Source organism: Heteronotia binoei, chromosome 4 (genome assembly GCF_032191835.1).
Source record: "Heteronotia binoei isolate CCM8104 ecotype False Entrance Well chromosome 4, APGP_CSIRO_Hbin_v1, whole genome shotgun sequence".
Taxonomy (NCBI): Eukaryota; Metazoa; Chordata; class Lepidosauria; order Squamata; family Gekkonidae; genus Heteronotia; species Heteronotia binoei.
In genome coordinates this window covers 92861652-92875878 of record NC_083226.1, presented here as the reverse complement: position 1 = coordinate 92875878, position 14227 = coordinate 92861652, and the positions used below count along the sequence as shown (strand labels likewise).

The 14227-nt window shown below is 49.6% G+C and overlaps 1 protein-coding gene across 8 annotated transcripts in view; it reads left to right on the top strand.

The window, feature by feature from the left end:
• CSNK1G3 (casein kinase 1 gamma 3) overlaps nt 1–14227 on the top strand; it is a 133343-nt gene that overhangs the window by 41279 nt on the left and 77837 nt on the right. The window lies entirely within an intron of this gene.

Genomic DNA, 14227 nt, shown 5'->3' with positions numbered 1-14227 from the left:
AAAGAATAAAGAAGCTTGTTTTCACTCTGCATATTTTCATACCTGAAGCCCTTCAAGATAAAAGCAAAATTCAGAATAGGAAGCTGTTGATGTTTACAAATTGAATTTGATTGTAGAAAAAAAAACATGATAGTAATTTGAAATATATATTTATTAAATAATATGTTATAGTTTGATATAGTTAATTTAATCCTTTGTTATTCTGATGCTGTGTAATATCTTTTCCCCAGCAAGTTGGAAGCAGTTGGAAAGAGACGCTGCTTCTTGTAGTGTGTACATTAAGTCCACTGTAATCTCTTGTTGTATTGAAGGGTTTTGTATTGTTTCTTGGTAGCGTTGGAAGTATAGAGAACAAACTTGTTTAAATGTAATGATTACTTTTCTTTACCATGCTGCATTTTGTTTTTTAACCCCATTGCCACTCCCCATTTCACTAATTTATTGAAACTTTTACAAACAAACATAATAGTTACACATATACAATTGATGGATATATCCAATGACCAATAGAGAATACATGTTTTGGCCCCCTAGGGCCTTCCTCAGTAGTCAGTATTACTATTGTAAAACAACACACATACAGGAGTAAATATATGAAAAAAAAACCATTCTTTAAAGCCAGGTGTTGCTTTCTTATGTGCTTTTAGCAATTACTAAAAGTTTACACAGTAGGCCAGGGTAACTGCACATGCTCTCCAAATTATTCTGCACTGGTATCATATATCCAACATGTCTGGATGTGTGTCACTTCCATCAAAAGTAGTGATCAAGTTCAAAAATCTAAGCACCTGTGTATTAGCATGCCCATTCTGTCCTTCATTAGCTGTCCAATCAAACTGGCACTGAAAATTGCAAGCAGGGATTATGAATGTCAGGTAACTTTATTAACCAAAGTTCCTGGAAAAATAAAAATGTTTGGGGAGGAAAATTGAATGAACTGTTTAACAACATTAGTGTAAATGTACTTGTACTCATCTACTTCTGTCCTGCTTGTTCAAAATTAAAGTAACATTTTTTATTTTAATGCTGCATACACATACAGCAGTTCCATTGTTAAGCTTGTAATTAACAAACTTTGTTAAGCTTGCAGATTGTTAAGCTTGCAAATTTACATTGTTAATCGCACATTTTAGGCTTTTGTGTCATTGTTACATTGCCACATTGGGTATATGCTAGCTTTGTCACAGCTAGAAATATTTCTGGTACACCTAGGAGATGAACACCCCATTACTCCAGGGCAGTAATGTTGGTGATTGCTCATGGTTTAAGAAATCAGAAGCAAACTTAGTAGTTTTAGACTTCCTCTTTATCTGTGCAGCTCATTTGATTTGCGGTATTTACTCAAATACAAGACTAGTTTTTCCCCCCAAGGTGTGTCGTAAATGAGGGAAGGGTGCTGTCTCATATTTGCATATAACATTTTACATTCAGGGCTGTTTTCTTTCAAGTAAATATGGTAGCTCGAGAAACATTTTCATTCTTTCAGGAATGCCATCTTCAGAATTTAACTATACCTTTTGCATTCTGTTGACACTCACAAAACCCATGTTTGTTCCTACTTACTTTATCTCTTAACCAGTTATGCAAATTCCATTTCATACCTATGTTAAGAGAGTTTCCTGTGGGTGTTAACTGAGGCTAGTCCTGGTGTAGAAGTAGCATTGTGGTGTAGCTAGGCTGGTGCAAACCATAAGAAGATATAAAAGATTATTGGATTTTTATTCTGCCTTTCTTCCAATGAGTTCAGGTACAATGGTTCTTGCTTCATTTTATTCTCACAACAACACTGTGAGGTAGGCTAAACTGCGAAAGCATGGTCAGTCCAAGGTTGCCTACCAAGTTATTCTAAGATTTTATATAGTCCAGTATACCGTCTTTAGATTTCTCTCTGGAAAGTTCTATCCCCTGTTTGTATTCCCAATATCTGATATTAAATGTATGTCACTTAAACAAAGTTCAATTTAGTTATCATGGTTCACAGCATTGATAGACATCTTCATCATGGTTAATTCCTCTTATAGCCATGATTCCTCTTAATAGCCATGCAAGTTACTGGCCCTTACTGCATCCTGTATGGCAGAGAATTCCATAAAATACATGGCATTAATGTTTTTCTTTCTATCAGACAAACCTGTGGCAATGTAACAATGACACAAAACCCTAACATTTGCTGATCAATTGCAGAGGGTGACCATGTGGGGGAGAAATTTCCTTCTACATCATGCATAGTTATTTGCGCAGTCCTTATTAAAACACACACACACACAAAACTTTAAACGTGTTAGCCCAGGAGTGTCAAACATGTGGCCCAGGGGTTGAATCAGGCCCCTGGAGGGCTCCTATCAGGCCTGTGAGCAACTCACTGTTGTCTGCTTCCTTCTCCCTCTCTTGCTTCCTTCTGCATCCCAACTTGCTTTGCCAGGCTTGCTCAACTGCATAGAAGTTACAGAGCAAAGCTCCTACCTTGAGGAGGAAGTGGGGGGAGGATAGCTAGCTTTGCCAGGCTCTCTCAATTGCACAGCAGAGCTACCCAGCCAAGCCTCTCTTTCTTTTGTTGGGTGAGGCTTGTTATGAGAAATGCTTGGGTCTCCCCTTTTAGATGGGGAAATTAGCAATAAGGAGACTTAAAAAGGTAAGGGTAGTCCCCTGTGCAAGCATCAGTCATTTCCAACTCTGGGGTGAAGTTGCTTTCACAATGTTTTCACGGCAGACTTTTTACGAGGTGGTTTGCCATTGCCTTCCCCAGTCATCTACACTTTCCCACCAGCAAGCTTGGTATTCATTTTACCGACCTCAGAAGGATGGAAGGCTGAGTCAACCTTGAGCCGGCTACCTGAAACCAGCTTCTGCCAGGATCAAACTCAGGTCGTGAGCAGAGAGCTCAGACTGCAGTACTGAAGCTTTACCACTCTGCATCACTTAGGTAGAGCAAATTAGGAGCTAGGACTTCACCGATTATACGAAGGTCCAATTCTCATAAAGGAAAACTCCAAAGCAAATATATTTTGTAATGTTTTACTAGAAAATAATGTGAAAGGGTACAGTCATAAACACACACAATAAAACACACCATCTCAAGAAAAATAGGGGATCTTCTTCGTGGTCTCTGTGCATCACACTGATGGGAGAAGGCGCCGGCGCCGATCACGATTGGTAACTTCAAAGCCGCGGATTTCCGCGCCCCCGTCCCGGTGCGCATGCGCAAGCACTCCCCTTCTTTGCGCATGCCCACCAGGACAGGAGCAGACATCCCGCCAGTTCTCTTCTGACCGCCGCTGAGATCAGTCGATCTTCGCTACGGTCGGTGGATTTCTTCATATCGTTCGTTGGATTTCCTGTGAGAGATACTCTAGTGACTTTGACTTGCGTTACTTCTGTCTGTGAGTGGGGAGAAAAAGGGCGTTTGTTATTTTTCCTACTTCCAGTTTCCCTTTTCCCTTCCCCCCCCTCTCTCCCCCTCACCCCCGCGCCTTCCGTGTATGGAAAAGCGCTGGGGATTTTTCAAGAGGTGCAGGAAGTGTGGCAGTAAAATCGCCCCTCCGGACGGCCACACCCTGTGCCTGTTGTGCCTGGGAGAAGCGCATAAACCAGACTCATGTGCTCACTGCCCTAAGTTCTCCAGGCAAACGAGAAAAAATTGAGCGGCTCGCCTCGCTGCAGCCCTGATGAAACAAGCGCTGTCTCTTCGCAAAATGGCGGCGTCATCAGAAAGCACGCCAAAGTCCTCGGTGTCGGTGGTCGATACCGACAAGGCCTCCTCCGACGCCGATCGCCCCCTTAAAAGAGCGGGCTCGGCTTCGAGATCGGATCCTCTACACCAGCAAAGAGGTCCAAGGGAGGATAAGGGAGCTTCTTCTCCAGTGGTCCCAGGAGTGGGCCAGTCCTCACTCTTGGGATTATAGCTCCTCCCTTTCGATTGCAGGGCTTAACAAACTTGACCCTAAGGGGAGGCGCTTGATCCTCAGAAGTCAGTTTGTTTAGCCCTGCAATCGAAGCAGGACGTGCTTTAGAGCCCTTTGAGGCTCTTGACCCGAAATTTAAAAAAAAAAAAAAAGGAATTACCTGATCTCAGTGGCAAAGGAATCTCCTGGCAAGGGAGAAAAGTCCAGCCGCTGTTTTTTCTTTGAGGGAGCAATCCCTCCTGCACTGAAAGAGAGCGCCTGAATAGCCTCACTCCAGAGGCACGCGTTCGCGCCCTTTCATCTTCCGGCCTCCTCCCAGCTCGGCAGGCGTGCCTGGGGCTGTAAACCGATCTTCCCCTTCAGCTCCCAGCAAAGGCACTCCGGCAACCCCGGGGGCCTGCGGAGCAGCAAATCGAAGGGAAGGCTCAGAGGGGAGCCGGACGAAGGGAGAGGACTCGTGAGTTTCACGCTGCCCTCCCAAAGCACCGCAGACAGCGCGATCGGTGCGATAGTTCCTGGAAGGGAACTCGAAGCTGCGGTAAGCCTGGAAAAAGGGGGGGACCCTCTGGAGGGTCCCTAGGGGGAGAGGAGGTCTTTAGACCTGACCCAAGCCCCTTTCCCGCGGCTCAAGCTGATGGGAGTTGAAGGTCTCTGGGTTTCAGACGCCGTTTTCTCAGCCTCCCCCCCCCACTCCACCCCTCACTCCCTTCTTTCCTGCTGTCTTTCCTGTTTACTCCTGCATTCAGGAGGGGTGGCCCTATCTGATATGGCCCCTGGGAAAGGGAAAGGGAGTTAAAACCAGGTTAAAGCTGGTGGGGGGGGGAGGTTTTTTGGTGGGAATGGAAGCCATTTTGCATATGCTTCTTGTGTTCTATAGGGCCACTCATTCTAAGATGGCCACCTCCACTAGATTTCCCATGGGAGCAATGTTGGAGGAGGGAACAGGTGAGTTGGAGTTGGCTGATTCCCCAGCACAGGAAGAGGGGACAGAAGATCATCAGACTGATATCTCAGCAGATGAAGCTAAGTCTAATCTTCTTGCTTGAGCTGGTAAAGAGCTGGTAAAAAAAAAAAAAGAGGTTCAGGCAGCCTCTGCGGCCACCCCAACTCCTTCACTTAAGAGGGTAGCCAAACAAAAACACAGGGAGGTAGATAAGGAAAAGGAAAGTTTTTCCCATAAGGCCTCCCAAGCGCAGTAGGTTTGAGTTGCATCCCGTGTCCTCTGATCAAGAAGAAGAGGACTCTGACTTGTCTGATGGCTCTTCGTCACCAGATACTGGGGAACTCTCTGAGGAAGAGGAGGGGGCAGCCTCTGCTCACTCCAAACTGTTTCCTGCGCTTACTCCCAAAAGTTATTAGAACTTTACAGATACAGTATACTCCAAAATCTAAGGATGAGGAGGATGCTGAGTTCCCTGCAGCAATAGAGGATATCATTCCCAAGTCAGGTTCAAAACCTCTACAGGTTCCTTAGCCCTCTGGGTTCTTCTCTATAATCAGATCTGAGTGGGAACATCCAGCCAAGCCTAAGACGGTTTCATCAAATTTTTCTAAGTTCTTCTCCTTCATCCCAGAGGCGACCAGGAGGCTGAAGCTACCAGTGGTAGATGACCCTGTCAACAGTTTGGCCTCTAACTCCATACTGCCTATGGATGCAGATGGGATGCCAAGAGATCCGACAGACAAGCGTATAGAGCAGGCTTTACGTCGTGATTTTGAAGCTTCTGCTAGTTCCTTAAAAGTGTCTCTCTTCTGTAGGGCTTCATACATGTGGCTCTCTGATCTAGCTAAGAGGGAGGATCTGCCTAAGGATGTTAAGGACTCACTTAAGAATATTACGCTAGCTACTGCCTTTGCATCAGACTCTACCCTTGAAGCAGTTCAACTATCTGCTAGGGCCATGGCCTCCAGTGTGACGGCTAGAAGGAATACCTGGCTACGTAATTAGGATGCGGACCCCTCAGCTAGAGCTAAAGTGGCTGCGGTTCCCTTTAAAGGGGCCTCACTCTTTGGGGAGGGCCCAGATAGATACCTCATAGAGGATAGGAATAAGAAAAAAGTACTGCCCTCCAAGAGACGTGATAACAGAACAAGACAACGATTTCAGTCCTTTCGTGGAAATCGGAGAGACTCAAGACAAACCCCCTTCAAGCAATATGGAACAAAGTGGCAACCAAAGACCAGAGACAGCAGAGCTTCCTTTGGTGGAAAACAAAGTCAACCCAGTAAGGGACAGAAGAAGCCTACATCAGCATGACTGGGCGGGTCCATTGGACCTAAGTCGGATAGGGGGACGGCTTCAAAGATTCTCCCACGTGTGGCATCAAACGATCTCAGACAGATGGGTGTTGGACACAGTTATCAACGGTTACTCCCTGGAATTTTATTCACCTCCACGACGCCATTTCCTGGAAGTACAGAGAGCTCAGTCTCTAGAGAAACATCATACCTTGCTGATGGCCATCGACCATCTGATTCAGATAGGAGCCATAGAACCGGTCCCGGAGTTGGAAAAATTTCAAGGCACATATTCAGTCTTCTTTGTAGTTCCCAAAAAGAACGGAGACGTTCGGGCAATATTGGATTTGAAGTGGGTGAACAAGTCGGTAGTTACAAAGAAGTTTCGGATGGAGACTCTGAGATCCATACTACTGGCTGTCCAACAGGGAGACTTCATGGCCTCCATAGATCTGTCAGAAGCCTACCTTCATATCCCTATCGCCAAGGGACATCGCAGGTTTCTTCGCTTCTCCTGCGACGGGTGTCATTACCAGTACAGAGCCCTGCCCTTTGACTTAAAGTCTTCGCCAAGAGTGTTCACAAATTTCTTAGTCACCCTTGTGGCGCTCCTCTGGTTACAAGGGGTTTCTCTGTTTCCGTTTCTGGATGACATTCTGGTCAAGGCCCCGTCGGCGGAGCAAACGAAACGAGACCTGGATCTGACCATAAAGACCCTCAGATCCCATGGGTTCGTGATAAACATTCAGAAGAGCTGGCTTTAACCTTCCCAGTCTCTGACACATCTAGGGGTTCAGATCAACTCCAGCTTGGACAGGGTTTTTCTGACCCCAGAAAGGCAGTCAAAGATCTTGCGGCTGATGTTAGAAGTCCAGCAACGGAAGCGAGTCAAGTTGATGCTGCTGGCAAAGTTGCTGGGAATGATGGTTTCGTGCCAGGATGTAGTTCAGTGGGCACGGTCCCACATGAGACCTCTCCAGAAGTTCCTTTTACCCTTCCAGAAGCAGATAAGTACCAAAAGCCCGATTTCACTGACATTACCAGCCAATCTGTTAAAAGATCTCGAATGGTGGCAAACTACCGATCGCTTTTCCTTGGGAGAGGAATTGCGGGAGCCCAAAAGGGTGGTAGTAACCACGGATGCCAGCCTTTTTGGCTGGGGAGCTCACATGGCCGTAGCCGTAGCGCAGGGTCAGTGGAATGTCCGAGAGGCCAAAGAAAGTATAAATCTTTTGGAATTGAGAGCCATACAACTGGCCATGCTTCAGATGGAAAAAAGAGTGATGGGGACTCATGTACTGATTCAGACAGACAATATGACGGCAAAGGCCTATGTGAATCGTCAAGGAGGCACCAGGTACCAGAAGCTTCAAGTCGAAGCACAAGTCATGTTCACCTGGGCGGAAGTTCATCTTCAGTCCATCAAGGCCGTCCATGTGGCAGGAAAGGACAACGTGGTAGCGGACTGGCTGAGTCGGCAATCACTGGACCAGTCGGAATGGGCTCTTCATCGTGAGACGTTTCGAGACATTTGTCAAAGATTCGGGATGCCGGAAGTGGATCTTTTTGCCTCGGACGACAATCACCAAGTGGCTCAGTATTTGTCAAGGACAAGAAGCAGAGGAGTGGCAGCGGTCGACGCTCTGAACTCAGACTGGCCAAGGACTCTATTGTACACCTTTCCTCCGGTCCAGATCATCCAGAGATTTCTGCAGAGGGTCCGGGAACAGAAAGCGGAAGTGATTGTGGTGGCCCCCTTTTGGCCCAGGAGAGCCTGGTTCCAGGAACTCCAAAGCCTGTCGATAGGGGAGCCATGGCGAATTCCATTGAGAGAGAATCTTCTGTCCCAAGGCGAACTGCATCATCCACGACCAGAGATGCTGCAGCTCACTGTTTGGAGATTGAGCGGCAGCAGTTGATTGGCCTAGGTTATTCTTCTAAGGTAGTAGACACCATGTTGTCTTCAAGGAAGAGCTCCACTAACAGGAGCTATAATGTTACCTGGCAGGTTTTTCATACCTGGTGTGCAAGTAAGGGGGAAGATCCTTTACAGGCCTCAGTTTCTGTTATCCTTTCTTTTCTACAGGAGGGGCTAGAAAAAGGCCTTAGCACTAGTACGCTGCGTAGACAAGTGGCAGCCATAGCAGCGGTTAGAGGGTCCAGAAAGGGCAAGCCTATTTCCGCACACCCGCATATCAGGAGGTTTCTAAAGGGGGTGGCTTTGGTTAATCCACCGCAGGCGCATAGGTTCCCCTCTTGGGATCTAAACACGGTGCTGAAGGCGCTGTGCGGCAAGCCTTTTGAGCCTATGGTGTCGTGTAGCTTTAAGTTGCTGACCTTTAAGGTGGCGTTCTTAGTGGGCGTCACATCGGCGCGCAGAGTGTTGGAGCTTCAGGCTCTGTCGATACATAAGGATCTCTGCGTTTTCCATCAGGACAAAGTAGTGCTTCGCACTGATCCAGCATTCATTCCGAAGGTGAGCTCACGGTTTCATAGGGCGGAAGACATTGTGCTTCCTTCTTTCTGCCCTAATCCAGTTCACGAGACAGAGAAGTTGTGGCACTGTTTGGATGTCCGTAGAGCCCTTAGTTTCTATCTGGACAGGACCAAAGGGTTTCGTCAATCTGACTCTTTGTTTGTTTCCTTTAGGGTTTCAAACAATGGTTGCAAGGTATCAGCCTCCACCATTAGTAGGTGGATTAGGGGGTGCATTTGGGAAGCTTACAAGGTAAAAGGCCTGGAGCCACCGGTCAGGGTGACAGCTCACTCCCTCAGGGGAACAGCCACTTCAGCAGCCTATAGGGCTTTTCCTTCCCTGGAGGTAGTGTGTAAAGCGGCAACTTGGAAGTCGGTTCACTCCTTCACTAAGCACTACAGGGTTGATAAGGCGGCCTCGGCTGAGGCTGCATTTGGTAGGAAGGTACTCCAACACGTGGTCTCGGGACAAAGCTGAAGTGCCCACCCAGGGACTCGGCTTTTTTATGTCCCAAGAGTGAGGACTGGCCCACTCCTGGGACCACTGGAGAACGGAAGATTCTATTCACTTACCGTGAAGTCTTCCTTCTCTGTGGTCCCGGAGTGGTCCAGTCCTACCCACCCAGTTGTGTCGGGGGGAGTATCAGCTTTGTCCTGGGACTTCGGAGTTGGAGGTGGACACTGTGTTTTGGGTTCCTAGGTCCCTTGCTAGAGCCCCTTGAGTAAGGGTTCAGGATAAGCTCTGGAGGGAGGGGACTGTTATGTTTTCCCCAGAGAAGTTTTCTCCTGTTGTTCTTGGAGTTATTACTTGGGAGGTAGGATAGCTGGCAGAAGAACTGACTTCTGAGGATCAAGCGCCTCCCCTTCGGGTCAAGTTTGTTAAGCCCTGCAATCGAAAGGGAGGAGCTATAATCCCAAGAGTGAGGACTGGACCACTCCGGGACCACAGAGAAGGAAGACTTCACGGTAAGTGAATAGAATCTTCCGTTCGGAACCGAAGAAGAAGAAGGCGGATAACCTGAAACATGTCAAACCCGCCTCTCGCTCCTCACCAAAATCCCCACCGGAACCGACAGCGTTAATTGTTCCGCCATTAAAACTACTTGCCTCTCCGTGCCGTCGACAGAGCCCACCGATGCTACAGTCGATGTCGATGCAAATTGCGATCTCGTCGGACTCCGACCGCGACCTAGACCCAGCCCAACGGTCAGGAAGAGAGGAGAGTCCCTCGGACCTCGTACAAGTGGTAAAGGGCAGCTCTCAGGACCGCCCCGAAAGAGCCCGACGGGAACGATCTCGGAGCCCTTACAGAGTCTCCCCCCTCATTCTAAGACGCGAACCTGTGCGAAGGGATCGCTCGGACAGCTCGCATCGGGATGGGTCCTGGAGCCCTCGACATCGACGGGACTTGCGGGTATCGAGAGTCAGATCCCCGGAGGACCGATCCCCCAGGAGACGTCGTGACAACTCCCCAGGGCAACGGGCGCCACCTCCATTGCCATGGGACCAACACCAATGGCAATATTTGTATGGCTCCTGCCCCATGCCATCAATGTTTCCGTGGTTTCCCCCCAGACAGTCTGAGTGGGACCAACGCTCGGAGGCGTCATATCGATCAAGAACGTCATACCGACCTCAGAAACGTACCCCGTCGGCATCGATATCGAAGCCCCCAGTGGAGGAACCCCCCAAGAAAAAGCCATCACCTTGACCTCCAGTCCAGGAGGTTACAACCCTGGATCCGGGTCGAGACCGAGCGTCACAGCCTTCTGAGCGATCTGAATCTCCTGAAGGCTCATCGAGATCGACGGGAGAGTCGGTACTGGAAGAACAGGCACCGTCATCTCCGGAGGAGCACTCACTGTCCAACAAAGTCGGTGAGGACCAACCCATCTCCCCCTCGGAGGACTTAAAGTCTTATGGGGACTTAATAAAGCGGATGCCACAATCATTATCCCTTTCGACGGTACAACCACAGCCTGTCATCACGGACAGTGTGTTCGATATCGTACAGAGGGATACGTCATCAGCGGTCGCCCTTCCCCTGACGACGGTGCTACTGCACACGGCTAAAGCATCGTGGGACAAGCCTGCGTCTACACCTATATCCTCACACAGGCTTGATCACATGTATCGTATACAGGAGTCTACGGCCGACTTCTTATTTAACCATCCCAAGCCTAACTCAGTTGTTGTAGCATCATCGTCAAAGGCAAGAAAGACACACGCTACCCCCCCAGACAAAGAAGGCAAAAAACTTGATGGTCTGGGTCGACGGGTCTACTCGGCGGGGGCACTGGGTCTGAAAGTGGCCAACTGCGCCGCATGTATGGGGCGCTACCAGTACGCCTTATGGGACCAACTATCCACACTGTTGCCTGGGCTTCCGGATCAAACCAAGAGTGCCATCCGGAAGATCCAGAATGAGGGCATGATACTGGCCAAGCAGCAGCTGAACTCAGCCAGGCATGCTGGCGACATTGGTGCTAAGACTTTCACCACGGCTGTCACATTGCGGAGGCATTCGTGGCTTAGATCCACAGCTTTACAGGCTGATACCCAGGCATACGTCGAGGACCTGCCGTTTGATGGGAAAGGACTGTTCAGCGCCAATACTGACACAGTCTTGCAGGAAATGGATAAAAGCATCCGCACTTCCAGAAATCTAGGGGTCCCAGCTTCATCCAGACAGCAAAGCAAACGTCCTTGGTTGAGGCCTTGGAGCAAGAAGCCCTTTCCGAAGCAGTCGGGGGAACAACAGTGGAGACCCAAGACACCGGCTCCCTTCACTAAACCACAGTACGGCAACAAGTCCAAGTACTCCCCGACTTCTACACAGTCGTCTCGCCAGAAGGGGAACAGGCAGCCCAAGCAGGGCCTTTGACTGTGTTTTCCCATGCCCCCCCCGCCCCTTTTCATTTTCGGACCGCACCCGGCTCTGGCCCTTTCACCAGGCGTGGTCCACAATAACTACGGACCAGTGGGTGTTGTCAATAGTCCGGCTGGGCTACCTAATAGAGTTTCAAAAGGAACCAGAGGTTCCAACATTCGTCTACACCACCCCATCGTCAACGCTCCAAGAGGAGGTGAACGCCCTGCTGCGGAAAGAGGCCATAGAACCGGTCCCGCCGGACCAACTGAGACTGGGTTTCTACTCCCGTTATTTTGCGGTCCCAAAGAGGGATGGGGGCCTACGTCCCATCATGGATCTTCGGGGTCTCAATATATACATACCGCATCAAAAGTTCCGGATGACATCACTACCCAACATACTTCCGTTGCTGAATCCGGGGGATTGGATGGCCACCTTAGACCTGAAGGATGCTTATTTTCATATAAGCATCCATCCATCCCACAGGAAATTCCTCCGGTTCGCCATCGGGACTATGCACTACCAGTACAGAGCCCTGCCATTCGGCCTGTCAACAGCCCCCAGGGTGTTTACAAAGACAATGGTAGTGGTAGCGGCTCATCTCAGACTACAGGGTATAGCAATATACCCATACATCGATGACTGGCTACTGGTGGCCGAGTCAGAGACCAGGCTCCTACAGCACATTTCCACCACCCTGACGCTTCTGCAGGAGCTAGGGCTAAAGGTGAACACAAAGAAATCTTGTCTCCAGCCCTCTCAAAGAGTACAATTTATCAGGGCGATTTTGGACACGCAGTTGTGCAAAGCCTGTCTGCCAGAAAAGAGGGCAAGAGACATTATAGACCTGTTACAGATATTCCAAGAAAGCCAGTCGGTCACCGCTCTCCAGGTGCAGCGGCTGTTAGGCTTGATGGCATCCACGACAGCAGTGTTGACCTTTGCCAGGTTCCACATGAGGATCCTCCAGTGGTGGTTTCTGAAGGTTTTCAGGTGCGGGGAAGATTCTCCTCTTCGCAGATTCTCCATTCCGGAGGAAGTGCTGGTGACACTGAGGTGGTGGCAGCACAAGCGCAACCTACTAGAGGGAGCACCTTTCTACAAACCGTACCCGACGATAACCCTAACCTCGGACGTGTCCCTGTGGGGATGGGGCACGCATGTGAATGGAGTATGCATGGGCGACAGGTGGCCCAAGGACCACTTGCAATACCATATCAACTTCCTGGAGCTCCTGGCGATTCATCATGCTATCCTTTCTTTTCAGCCTTTGCTGGCAAACCAGACAGTGGCGATTCTAACAGACAACACCACGGCGCTGGCCTATATAAACAGGCAGGGTGGCACGGTGTCTCGGAAGCTCTGTCTGCTGGCTCTACGCGTCTGGGAAATCTGCAGAGAGATGGGCACGTATCTGACGGCGGCTCATCTTCCGGGAGATCAGAACGTGTGTGCAGATTTTCTCAGTCGGGGGGGGGGGGTGCTTCCATACACGAATGGGAGCTCAATTGGACCTTCCTCCAACCCGTCTTTCAGAGGTGGGGGACGCCGGAGATAGACGTCTTCGCCACCCGTGACAGCAGGAAGTGCAGAAGATTCTGTTGTCGAGGGGGAAGGGACCCACTGTCGTTGTGGGACGGACTCCTGCTACACTGGGACAGTCGCCATGTCTACATGTTTCCCCCGATTCCTCTCATTACGCGTGTGGTGCAGAAAATTTACAGAGAACGCCCGAGAGGTGTTCTGATCACCCCGTGGTGGCCCAGGCAACACTGGTTCGCCCCCATTCTACGGTTGTCCAAGGGCATCTTTCACCACTTTCCCACAGTGCCAGACCTGCTGTTCTCCCAGCAGGGGCTAATAGTCCACCATGATGTCCCGCACCTAAAACTGACGGCGTGGAGGCTCGGGTGATCCCACTTTCGGCAAGGGTTCAGCACGTGATCCTTAATTGTAGACGGGAGTCTACGAGGAAATCGTATGCCTATAAATGGTCTCGGTTCGTGCAGTTCATCTCTGAGACTGGGGGTGACCTGAAGAATGCAGGTTTTCCCAGCATTCTAGATTTCCTGCTCACCTTGTTAGACAAAGGGCTGGCAGTATCCTCCGTCCGGGTGTACCTGGCGGCCATTTCAGCCAATCATGAGTACATTGAGGGCCGATCTGTGTTTACACACCCTATCACAAAGAACTTTTGCGGGGATTGCTACGGCTGTACCCTTCTGTTAGGAACCCGACTCCGTCGTGGGATTTACCGGGGGTCTTGGAGGCCCTCATGGGGAAACCCTTTCAACCTATGGCCACGTGTTCGTTGCAGTTATTATCGTGGAAGACGGCGTTCCTGGTGGCTATCACCTCGACCCGGAGGGTCGGGGAATTGGCAGCTTTGCGTTGTGATGACCCCTACCTTCAGTTTCGACCGGACGGGGTGTGGTTGCATCCTGATGTGACTTTCTTACCTAAGGTAGTGTCCTCTTTTCACCTGAACAGGGACATTTGTCTACCTGTCTATTTCCTGAACCCGTCGACAGATTCGGAGAGGCGGTTTCATTCCCTGGATGTGAAGCGGGCACTCTCCTTTTATTTGCACAGAGTGAGGCCTTCATGTAAAGACCCTCGGCTCTTCGTCTCATATGCCTCGGCCTCCTTGGGGCAGAGGGTTTCGTCACAGAGACTCTCGAAGTGGTTGACAGAGACGATTAAACTGTGCTTTTGAGAAAGCGGCCCCTGCCAGGGCTGA